This window comes from Temnothorax longispinosus, chromosome 8 (genome assembly GCF_030848805.1).
Source record: "Temnothorax longispinosus isolate EJ_2023e chromosome 8, Tlon_JGU_v1, whole genome shotgun sequence".
NCBI lineage: Eukaryota > Metazoa > Arthropoda > Insecta > Hymenoptera > Formicidae > Temnothorax > Temnothorax longispinosus.
The window spans coordinates 5200246-5213122 of NC_092365.1; positions in this window are offsets into that span (position 1 = coordinate 5200246).

Sequence of the window (12877 nt, forward strand, 5' to 3'; positions counted from 1 at the left end):
AAAGTAAAAGACTGGCAAAGACTGGCCAAAGACTGGCAAAGACTGTTATTTTTTTTTATTTTTTGAATTTACTTGGTATAATGAAAAACATCTTTTCCACATCACCACGGGGGTAGAGTTTATGGCGCGTTTATTCAAAAAATTAAAAAAAAATAATAAAATTTTACCCCCCACTTTTGAGTCTAAGACCCAAAATATCGATCCTAGGTAAAAAATGATAAGGACCAAAATTGTAGAGTATTAAATTTTCTACAAGTTTGGTTATTACCACTTTCACTCTAAAGTTAAAAATAAGCGAGATATTTACAAAATCACCTTTCTAATCAAAATGGCGGCTAACGTTCCAGGGTTAGAATCTCGAAAATCCGGTTTTAGACTACCCATGACCCTCCAAAACAGTCAAAGAAAAAAAATCGCTTCCCGGAATTAATTCCATTTCAGCGGTTTTTTTCGGGCTCTATTGACTGGGCTAATTGTGCTCTTACGTGAATTAAAAATATTTCTATTTTTGGCTTATATTTGAAGAATGTACAAGGTGTCTCAAGTGTTTTTTAACAGCCAAATTGCAGTATATATGTCTGCGGGTAAACGTAAAAAAACTGTTACATACACATGAAACAGTTATTTTTGAAAATATTAATTAGAGGAAGATGGAGTAATTCGAATCACTCTAAACCTTTTATAAGATAACTTGAAAACTATTAAATATATATAACTAAACTTTGTTCTTGTTGAGTTGTAATGCTAAATTTTACAACGTGATTCTAACAAATTTTGTTTATTTATATTAAGTTTAATGTTATAACATTCGAAGGTAGATTTTTATAGAGTAATTTGAACCACGTTGGGTGATACACTTTATTAATTTTTGCAAAAAATAATTTGTTTCGTATTTTAATGCATATTAATAATGAAATATAGTCTATAATAGATATACTTGCTTATTTGCTTTTTTTCAATTATAAGAGTCATTATGTTTCCAATTGGCACAACGGGTTCAATGTAAAACACGTTTCTCTTGCGCCAAAAATTGAATATGACAAACTTATAATAAATATATAGAACGCTCAGAACAATGATAAAAGCCCCAATTGATTCGACAAGTACCATCTTGAATCTAAAGCAAGAAGAAAACCAACTTTTTATAAAAATAAAATAATAAGAAGATAACGTAGTGTAAAAAACGATCCCTATAACGATCTGCTTGCGCATAGATGTTATAAATATAAAAATTTATAAGCTCAATAAAACAAGAGCGGAAATAAAAACGATGTAAGAATAAGACATATACTCGTCATACATAACATCAAAATTTTGCATAATTTTAAATTAGGATACCTCATCGAAAAATTATCGTATTTAAAAAACTTTCTTTTTATTTTAAAGGGTAAAGTTTCTATTTTAAGGGGGATGGTAAGGTTTCAAATTTCGAAAAATTCGATTTTTGTTTTTTTTACATATTTTGATAGTGCGATCCTTTAAGAATATTTCCCAGTTTGGTGTTTTTTGAGAAATTCGCAAAATTGAGCTCAGGAAAGTTAAAAATGTGAGTAGTGATCGACAAAGAATCCGCGTGCAGGTTCGCCTTGTACTATACTTTTTCCTCGTGTCTAAAAAAGGCCAAAGTCGAAAAAAATCTGTGATGTTCTGTGATTACAGCTACAATGTAAGCTGATCCGGAGACGTCATTTTATAGCGCGGATAACTGTTGAACTTTGTATTTTGTATGTATCAATTTTCTAGCTAAAACTAGTATTTTAAACTTTAACCGTGTTTTTCTTGAAATGACATTTTTCGCTAATTTTGCCACGATAAGTCACGAACGGCTGCAGATATCGACTTAATTTTTTTTTTTTTTTTTAATAAAGATGAATTTTTTCGTAAACTGAACCTATTTTAGCTTACAAAAATTAATTTTTTGTAACTGTTTTAACAACAAATAACTTAAATTTTTCGCAATTTTGTCTTTTTTGGCTGCCATTGTTGTAATCTTGACGTACTTTTTTTATACTTTAGGTTCAGTCTATGGAGGGAGATCTCACCAACAAAAAAATTGAAAAATTCGAGCTCGTTCATCAAGAATCGTGGCAAGAACAGAGCAGTGCGCAAATCGCGCGGTCGCCTTTAATCATCAATATCACCCTTAATTATTTATATTCTTTTGGAACTTTTCGTTTAGTTCGTTAAGAAAGCACTAACATGCTTCAAAAGAAAATTTATGTATGTTTATTTGTTTGTCCACAAACGACATTTGATGAATATTACCCAATTTTTGGCCGTTTAAACCTTACCATTCCCCTTAAGGAACTTTTGTTATATGTTTTAAGATTTCCTTACAAATAAAGTTGAGTTTTTACTTGTTGTCAGATTTTTGGAAATAGGCAAAAGTTATGAGAAATAAGATATTACTATATTTAATTATAAATTGTTCAATCGAGTCTGATGTACGGTTGTGAATGCAATTAATTGAATTTTATATTAAAAGAAATTATACTTATAAATTAGTTCAAATTTCAAAACTGGTTTCGATATCTACTCACGATCTCAAATCCTCTTCGATGTAAGTATTCCTCTTTGATGGTAAGTATTTGGTGGACTGAGTACGCCGTTCATTTATTGCCTCCTTTTATGGTTGTTGTAACAATCCTCTCTTAATTTTTTATATCTTCTGTGCAGGTGCAATCGTAACCTTATTCGACGCCCCTCTTTAAAGTAATTCCCAGGTAGCATATATTAGTTTTATATACGTTTTTTGAACGTAGAGGAAAGTCCCCTATTATGAGATACAACATCTATTTTGCATGATTGCCGGAAGTTTATGTGCAGAATTGAAAAATGTAGCAAGTGAGTGCACGCACGATCAAATAATGAATTTTTCACTAAGTAGGTTTTACTCTAAGGGCAATAAGTTTATGATGGAACCAACAGATAGAACCTATTAGTTTAGCAGAAACCTCGTTATCGCTTATCTCATAATAGGGGACTTTTCTCTATATATATTCCACCCCTATGATATATAGCAAAAATGCAAGGATTTTTAAAAGTTTTTTTGTTAAATACAAAGAACAAATATTTCACATTCTAATTTTTTTATAGTAGGGGAGACCAGGGACAAACGTAACATTTTGTTTATTTGGATTGATATCTTCGATTTACTTATTTATATATATATCTATATATAGATTGTATAATAGCAAGTCAGGGGCGCATGAAATAAAAATTATCTATATTTTGTTACTATTATTATGTTTTATAATTATATATTTTTATATATTAATAAATATTTTTTTCTGTACTTAAATGTATAGACATATATTAGTGACATATAAAAATTACAGTTAAAAAATATTTATTTATATTATTTATTGTCTTAGTTATTGATTCTCATTCTTAATATATATAAGATCAAAATTAACATTTTGATTATCTTTATGTACATATATGTTATATGTTATATATATGTCAGCCATATAATAAAATTGTAATTATTTATTAATTATGTTTTATTTATTAATCATATAATATATACAAAAATGATAGCCAAATTTGGACAACGGATTCATGTTTAGCATTCTAGCCGATCTACCGTCTTACTCGCTCGTCCACATTTACTATTAGAAAATTGCTTCTACCGACTCGATAGATTACGCACATGGAAACTTTAAGCAATTTTATTTCATTAATTATTATTGGACATTGGCACAAGTTACTATGTCTTGTAAAATACATATAGTAAAATTAAAGGACAAATTTTTGCAATAACAGTTCTGTGTATTTCACTTTTACGAATAGATGACGTACATATTGTTGCTCAACGAAAACCGCGAGAAGGTGGTGGTCTCTTCCGTCACGAGATAATGTAAAAAATTTGTTTTTTTAACATTGCAATAATTTTAATATATATAAATTAAAAAATATATAAGTAGATAAAGTTCGTACGTCTTAGATAAAACAAGGACAAGAGCCAATAACCGAACAACAGGATTCTAAATAATATAGTTTAATATTCCGTCAAAATAACTGAGACGTTTCGTGCTTTACAGAGACTTTTTCAATCAATCAAATAAATCCTTCTAATTAAGGATGTATTGGACCTATTTTCAAAGCGCTATACCAAGTGGATAAAAATTTGTGAGAATGTTTTTTTAGTGTCTTCCTGATGTGCTACAAAAAAGTAGAAACGAATCCACTAAACGGTTGCTGAGATATAACAATTTTAAATTTCACTGATTTTACACGTATTCTTATGGGAAGAGACGATTTTGACGGATAAAACAGCTAAAAAAATGTTCAAGGAGCGCTACCAATATTTTGATTTTTTTTGTACATCTAGTATACGAATAGATAAAAATATCTGCCAAGTTTCAATTGTCTTCACTACACCGTTTTAAAGAAATAAATTAATAATTAATGATAATTAATTAATTAATTAATTAATAATTATTAATTTTATTAATAATTTGACGTTATAAAGTTGAATCAGGGCATTTTCACTGCCAAAAGTTTAGGATCATAAATTACAAAAATCGCAAATAATACTGGAAAAAACAATTGCAAAGTAAAAAATACCTTTCTAGGAGTAAAAATAAGATTCCTACTATTATTTGAGTATCTTACATCTAGATTTACTATGCGTTAGGCGTAAATATTCAAGTATTTCAAATTTTATGCACTTTTGTCTAAGATTGTACCTCTGATACATCCTTAACTGTAATAGGTACATCTTAATAATCCCTACATAAAAAATCCGTCGAAAGTATCGATGAAATAAATTAAAAGGAAGTTCAACATCATAAGATAAACATTAATTAATAATTATAGCATTTTTATTATGGAATTTATCCTCTCTATTGATTTATATCATAGCGGACGTTTTTACTTTCTTAATATTAAAATTACATGGAGTTATTAAGAAGCCACATCAAGTTGAAAGCCCAAAAAACCGATTAACAAATAGTCGAAATGTATGCGTGGTCAAACTATAAATTTAATTAGAGAGTTGTTAACAATTAAAACTTTAAAATTAATTATTCTTTTAATGGCGAGAAAAATCGTGTTAGAAGGTTGAAAAATGTGGAGCAAACGGCCTTGATCATTGCGTGTCAAAAAATTTTCCGAAGTCAAGCTATGTAATAGTCAAGTAGTAAAAAATCTATAAATTAAGTAAAAATCGAATTCTTTAAAACTGTGACATAAAAAAGCAGTAATTCTTAACAAAAAGTAGACTTATAGTCTTATAAACTCAAATTAGCATCAACTAAATTTTCAAATTAACGAAAACTCTTATGCTTCAGTTCCAAAAAGCGACTGAACGAGCAAGGACTCAGAAATTTGTCAGTAAAGGTCGGAATCGTGGTGATAAATAAAGCTAGAGAAAGTAAGTTATTAATTTAATAATTATCCCTGGTGGAAAAATTTTACCGAAAATATAATGAAATTTTATATCAATTGACCCCTTTTCATTATTATTCCATAAATATCATTATAAAAATTTCAGTTTTTAGTTAATTTCAGTTAAATTCAATAACTTTCATGATATCTAATATTTTAACAAATTTTTTATTATTTTTTAACAGTATAATTTAATTTTTCTTATATTTCACAGTATTTACATTAAATTTTATAAAACAGATAAGATACTTTTTCTTCGCCAGTGAGTAATAAATCGAACAAAATCCTTTACTTCAATCAAACTGGCAGTCTTTATTTAAAAAGCACAACATGTTGCAACCGAGATTCCGGTCCTTATCAAGTGCGTATATTAAATTTAAACGCTTACAAAACACTTTATTGTACACAATGTGGCAGCAATGAGTCTACGAACTAAACGACAAAAAAAGTACAATAATGAGTTTACGAACTAAAATATAATACGGAAAGAGTCTGATAAAAAGAATTATATAAAGAGAACACCGCTTACGTGTTTTGTGTGTTAAATGGTAATAAAATAATTGAAGAGTCATATTCGTGTGGTGTTCGGTGATGTGTGATCACCTCAGATTACAACGGACGACTGAGTGAAAAACAAAGGCAGTAGATATCCAGTCATATTAGACTAATTTAGGGGGTTAACCTTCCAATTAATCTTCCCAGGTTGCAACCACCATAAATCGCTTTGATTTGAGGTGCTGCAAGTGGGATTTATTTTGCTTCGCAAAATTAATGCGCATTAAAAGGTTATTAACAATATTATCAACAAAAAAAAACCCGATTTTTTTATTTTTTCTCAAATATCTCGAAAACTAAGCAAGATCAGACTAACTATACGTATCTTTTTTGTAGAGCGTAAAATTATCTACAATAATGAACTGAACAACATTTATTGTCAAGTTAAGTCGTTTAGCTTGCACGCGCCGTCAAAGTCCGAGACTCGAATCCAGAAAACCCTCGATTTCATCGTTTTTTTGATGTTGCGCCAGTGATTTTTTTTCCGTTATTTAAAAAGGACTTAAAAATCCCCCAAAAATCACACATCATCTAAGAACTACCAAGAATACTTTTCATGGTGTAACCGATTTTTTAAACCCTTTTTCTTTAGTTTATAGTTATGTAAGCAAAAAATTATGATTTTTTGGAATAGTCTTAGTTTTTCGCTGTTTTCAGGCCTTAGAATTTATTTGAGACGAATTTTATCGTATGCATCTTGTTGTAGACGAAATTTGCAACAAAAAAGCACCCTTGTATTTTTTTCGTACAACAAACACTGATTTTTTTATTGACGCGTAAAGTTATCCAATATTGCGCACAGGTCGGATAACGCTTGTTTTACACTAAAATAATTATTTTTTATTAAAATTTACGTGTTGATAATATTATTAATAACTTTTTAATGCGCATTAATTTTGCGAAGCAAAATAAATCCTACTTACAGCACCTCAAATCAAAGCGATTCATGGTGGTTGCAACCTAGGAAGATTAATTGGAAGGTATGATGTCTAATATGACTGGCCTACAGAGGTAAATTTATTATTTTGTCATATATTACCGGAAGGTTGTCGGTGTTCTTTTGTAAATTAATGGTGTTGTTATCTTTTTTTATAAACACCATTTCGGCGATCTCTCTCTTTTTAAAATGTTTCTCACTGTGTAGAACTTTGAGACTAGACCAATTAAAATCATGATTGCAAGAGGTCTTGTGCTTGCTGACGACAGAATAATTGCTTAAATTTTATAAAGAAAATTATGATTTATTTTGAAATATATTCAGTAATTTTTCAATAACTTTCATTTCATTTATCATCAGTTTCATAGTACTTTCAGCAAAATATTTTTATCTGGGTCAATTGAGACAGAATTTCAGTAAAATTCCATTATATTTAGTAAAATATTTCCATCAGGGTAATAATAATAGTAATAGGACTTACGATTTAAAATCAATTTAATATATAAGAACGCCATCAAGTCCGAGCTAGGATCTAATTGTAAGTAATAATTTTCGTGTGAATTTCCAATACTATTTCCAACTAAACTGCGCGCCAACGAATTGTCGGTCTTGAAACGCAGCTTCTTCGTTAGAACAGTAAATTTACTTAAATAAATCACAAATCGATTTAATTTTTGATGCTGATACAAATCATATCTACTATCCCCCCTTTCCCCGAATATTACTGTAAAGAATTTATATTATTGCGAAAAAACCCTGACTGATGAGATGATATTTTTTCGCAATCTGTATCCATTACCACTATCACCACGGAGAAATGTCCTGGATGACGAGAAATCGAATGAAAGAATGCCATATAGTATATTTTTCTAATGTTTTAGAGGATTATGTCTGTAGAATATTCTAATCCTCTAACAATAATTTTTTATTTTAGCAAAGTCACGTTGTTAGACGCGAGGGTTCTAAAATAAGCAGGGTCTTTGTGGCAAATCCATTTATCAGTAAAGTGAAACGTGATATAAAATAATATAAAATCTCATAAAGTGAGAGAATGTAAATGTAATGTTTTATTATAAAATAACAATAAATATTTTAAAATTGAAAAATCTTCCTATACTTTCTTAAGGGATCTGAAAAAAGATCTTCAAGCGAACCTTCAGAAAGAATGGATGTCATCATTTACGATGATTTTTTTTGCTCTACCAAATGAAAGAAGTTCCAGTTACTTTCGGTAACATAAGCGCTAAAATTTTTCAAAGCCTCGTGAGAACAACAGCTCGGACTATTATAATAACATTTAATATTTCTCGCCATCAATTAAAGATTACGAACACTCTTTAAGAGGTGTTCATAAAAAGCAGCCTTACACTATCCACAGTAGGGATTAAACGCGGAAAACGAATTTCTTTGTGGAACTGAAGAATGTTTATTTCAAACAGGCACTCGTAGAATTTTTTATTAGAGACTGGGCATCAAATGACTTAGCAGCTTTCATGAACAATAACGTACTGTATTTAAATTTTGATAAATGTTATCGTTATATAAAAGTATTAACCATGAAATGCTCGTAACTCAAGTTGACGCGTTATCCTGTCCTCTGCATGAAGAGGCGGATACGAAAATAGTTTTTCATGTCTGTCAATAATTAACAGAAGAGGCTAACGTCACCATAAGATATTCTGATACAGACGTTTTGATCATAATGTTAGGTAATATGATGCACGTAAAAGCAGGGATTAAGATTCACATGCATGTTGGCGTTGGGAGGAAGCAGCGATTTATTGACGTCAACAAATTATTTCAAGTTTTAGGAAGTGAATTATATTCAGCGCTGCCTACCTTCCATGCTATAACGGGGTGTGATTTTAACCCTGCTTTTTTCAGAAAAGGCAAAAGTCGACCCTTGAAAGTGCTCGAGAGAAATAAAAAATTCATTCAGACTTTTTGTAGTGTCACCGAGTTGAACATTGACACCTCAATCGTAGCGTTCGAGAAGTATGTATGTAAAATTTACGGTTATTGTAAACTGAAATGTATTAATGAAGCGAGAGTCGCGGTTTTTTGTAAAACTTACAAATTAAGTGATAAAGAGAACATTTTCAAAATGACGAAAAAAAACTTTGATGGGTCAGTGCTACCTCCTAGCAAAGCAGAATTAAAACAACACATTCTGAGATCCATCTATATATATCGCAAACATTTGGTGAAACGCGCACAGACAACAGATAAATCATTTCATGATGGAAGACTATGGTTGGAAATTAGAGGAGGACACATGCTCCTTCAAATGGTTTGAAGGCGATCAAATGCCAATAAGTATCGATGACATCGTCATGGAGAATCCGAATGAAGAAAGTGAAGGTATTGTATTGTTATTTAAAATTGATTCCTCTACAATTCTTAGCAAATATTCATGAATTATGTAATTTCAGATCAATCAGAGGAAATGGATGACGATGAAATCGGTCATCCTATGGACGACTTAGAATTAAATTATTCAGATATCAATTTAAACTCCTCCTCTGAGGATTCAGACAGTGACGATGAGATTCAGAATATTTGATTTTATACATTATACGTATTACTTTAATAAAAAGAATGAATAATATATACAATGAAAAATTATTCCACATTTTATTGTCCATCTATTTTGCATGTTCGTAAGTGACAAACCCGATTTATATGCTAACATACTACATTAAAGGAAAATTATCGTGTGCGCTGCACTGCAGCAAAAGAGCGTCTTGGTCCGCGTTCAAGCCGTAAAAATTTTTTTTCGTATTATTTATAGTTCAAACTTATTTCTCATATAAATTTCAAAGTGAATAATATTCGACATCACTCTCGTGAAATATTACATTGTTTACAACCTGTAAGAACAATTTTGTCCCGCTTGCCAGGTGTAAGAAACGTTTTTTCATAAATTATCTATTAAAAACTAACTAGCAAACAAGTTTCAAGGTAAATAAGATTTGACAAGTAACTTTCGAAAGTTACATGTTTGTTATAATTTTCTGCATCTATGTCCCGCCGAACGACTTCGACAATATTATGTATTTTTCTTACTCGATTAAAAAAACTAATTCTATTAATATGGCGGTAAATAAGATAATACAATGATTTTGTCGCGGGCTCCCGGTCTACAACTTACCTGTGTGACTTCTTTCGGTCTCTCGTACCCGCGCGCGAACTGATTGCTGGCAGTTTCACTCTTGAAGACTTGATGACAACTACAAACAGCTACAGTTCCTTGGCTTTTTATAAGAGAATCCTGTAAACGGGCTTGATTGCATCATGAATTTGGCGTTTACGAGCTCTGGCGAAGGCCATTCAATAACAAGTATATAGTCACATTAATTTCCATACATGAATATGGAGCAAGTGCACACCGATTTATCTGGACTTTCGACGACGGTACATCCGTATGAATTTAATTCATTGTTTTATTTTACTTATTGACTGCGCCTTTTTATACACTACTTCGTCTCGTATATTCATGTAAATCTTTATATCGTTATGAATTTTATGTAACTTCATTTACGCTGAAGATGGCACAAAAAAAGTGTCGAAACGTTCGTTTTTAATATATTTATTTATTATTATAATTTGTCTGCGCATTGATTACCGCGCTTGGCTCCGATTGCCTCATTTATTTCCTTTGATAAAGTCCTTTTGTCTTTTACACTGAAACGTTCTGATTTATGCGAATAGTAATTTCGAAAACAGACTTTATTTAAGATAGTAGTAAAGATTTTATATAAACTTACCTCGTCAAACATATTTATGTAATATTGAGTAGTACTGTTGTGTCTCAAATAAGCTACAAAATAGTTTATTTGAAAAGACGGAAATTCTTTTCGCGAATCGCGATATAGCGTTATTTAGTATTTGTTCGCTATGAGATCTGTAGTGCAGCCGTATTCATCGTATCGAGACGCTGGCTACGACTGCCTATAGCCAATAATTATTTCCGTAAAGGAAACCTGAATTAAAGCCACCACTGGAATCTAATACTAAAAATAAAAATTACAATGTTACTACTTATGCAAAAACAATAAATAACTAATTTTTACTTATTATTAATTAATATTAATATTAATTAATCACTCATTGTTGCTTCCTCATACAGGAAGCTGTTTTCGAGAAAAAAAATTTTTAGTTTTCTATGCCAACGTGTGCAGAATGTTCTAAAACTAGAACTAAAATTACATTTTTACAAAATGTCCGTGGGTGTGTATGTTTGAGATATCGAGCTACAACATTTAACTAAAAATTACAAATTTTAATTAGCCATAATTGTAATAGATTTTTGAGCTGTACAAACACAAATCGGTATTTGTTACTATTTATACAAAATTGTAGTATTTTATGAGAAACTAAAAACTGGATTAGATTCTAATTTGTACCTATAATTTTACGATATGTAAATTGTGGTAGATTTCTATAGTCATTTATAAATAATTGTATTCTACAAGTAAATAGATGTTTTAATTTTTTAAGATTATGTTTCTTCTTAAATTTTTAAAATTTGTAGATCTTTGTACTATTTTTTATAAAATTGTAGTTTTTTATAAAATACTACTTGCAATAATTTCTTGATTTGAGCACATTGTAATTTGTGGTACTATTTCGTAGATATTTCTACAAAAAAATAACTATTTCTATAAAAAATTAAATATTTCAACAAAAATGTACAAAGGCCGTAGCCGGATAAGAAGGTTCAATGTGCCCCCACACGGATCATGCTCATTTTTTTTGCTTTGATTGCTATTAGTGTCACTTACAATTTAGTCAAATATTAGCCCTTAATATTGAACCGTTTTGCTGTAAAAAATAAAAATAAAAATTTTGAATATAATTTATATCTTTTGATCGGCTTAACCGATTTTGATAAAATTTTAATATGTTGTAGATATCATTGAGACACATTTGTGGAAAATTCGGGAAAGGTTTCTGATGACAGAAACATTGATTTAAAAAATAAATAAATGTTCTTGATTTTTTTTTAGTCCCGATATCTTTCTTGTACAATTACGAAAAACTTTTTCTAGAATCTTGGAGTATAGTTTTCTATCGGACATAATTTTTTGGAAGCGATAAAATGGGTAGGCGGTACTTTTAAAAAATAAAATATTTTTATTTATTTTTTTTCAAATATGATATGCTTTTGGTACGATCGCCATATATTTTATGTAGAATTTTGGGATAGTATTCTACAACAAGTAATTTTTTTGAACCAATTTTTGGTTTTTTCAATTTTTCAATTTTCATATTCAATTTCAATTTTTATATTAAAAATTATTTAATATATTAAAGATTAGTATATATTTTATATGTTAAATATTTTAATTTTTATATTAAATAATACGAATTTTTACAGACATTGTATTTTATTGTAAATATTGTGTAATTATCATGTATATATTATATGCCGTACATAAAAGTTCCGGAACGAGCAATCATCTAAAAAAGTATTGGTTTATTGGAAAAATATTTTAGATAAAAGTTGGAGGGTTCAAAGAGGACTGATAGACGATCTTATTAGACTTTGGATCCGAGACTTGTGTTTGGTCCAGTAGAACCCAAAGAAAATAAATTTTTTAATGGAATTTTTTATTGTATCATTTTTTTTACTAATTAATTTGAACAACTTTTGTCTGAAACTTTTTTTATTTGCTTAATACTTTTTGAGATATTGAAGGAAACTTGAGTAACTTTTTCAGTATTTAGCTTACCATATCTCAATTATTACTTTTTGGAGGGAAAAGTGGTACAGGACTTTTTGACTTAATTTGATCTCAAGAATATGCTGTTGCAATATAGTATCTCAACTTTTTTAAATACCTACTTGTGTATACATGAAAGCTCTAGAGAGATGTTCACACAAGTATTTAAAAAGTTGAGGTACTATTGCAATAGCATATTCTTGAGACTAAATTAAGTCAAAAAGTAATGTAACACTTTTCTTTCCGACAAGCAATAATCGAGTGGTAA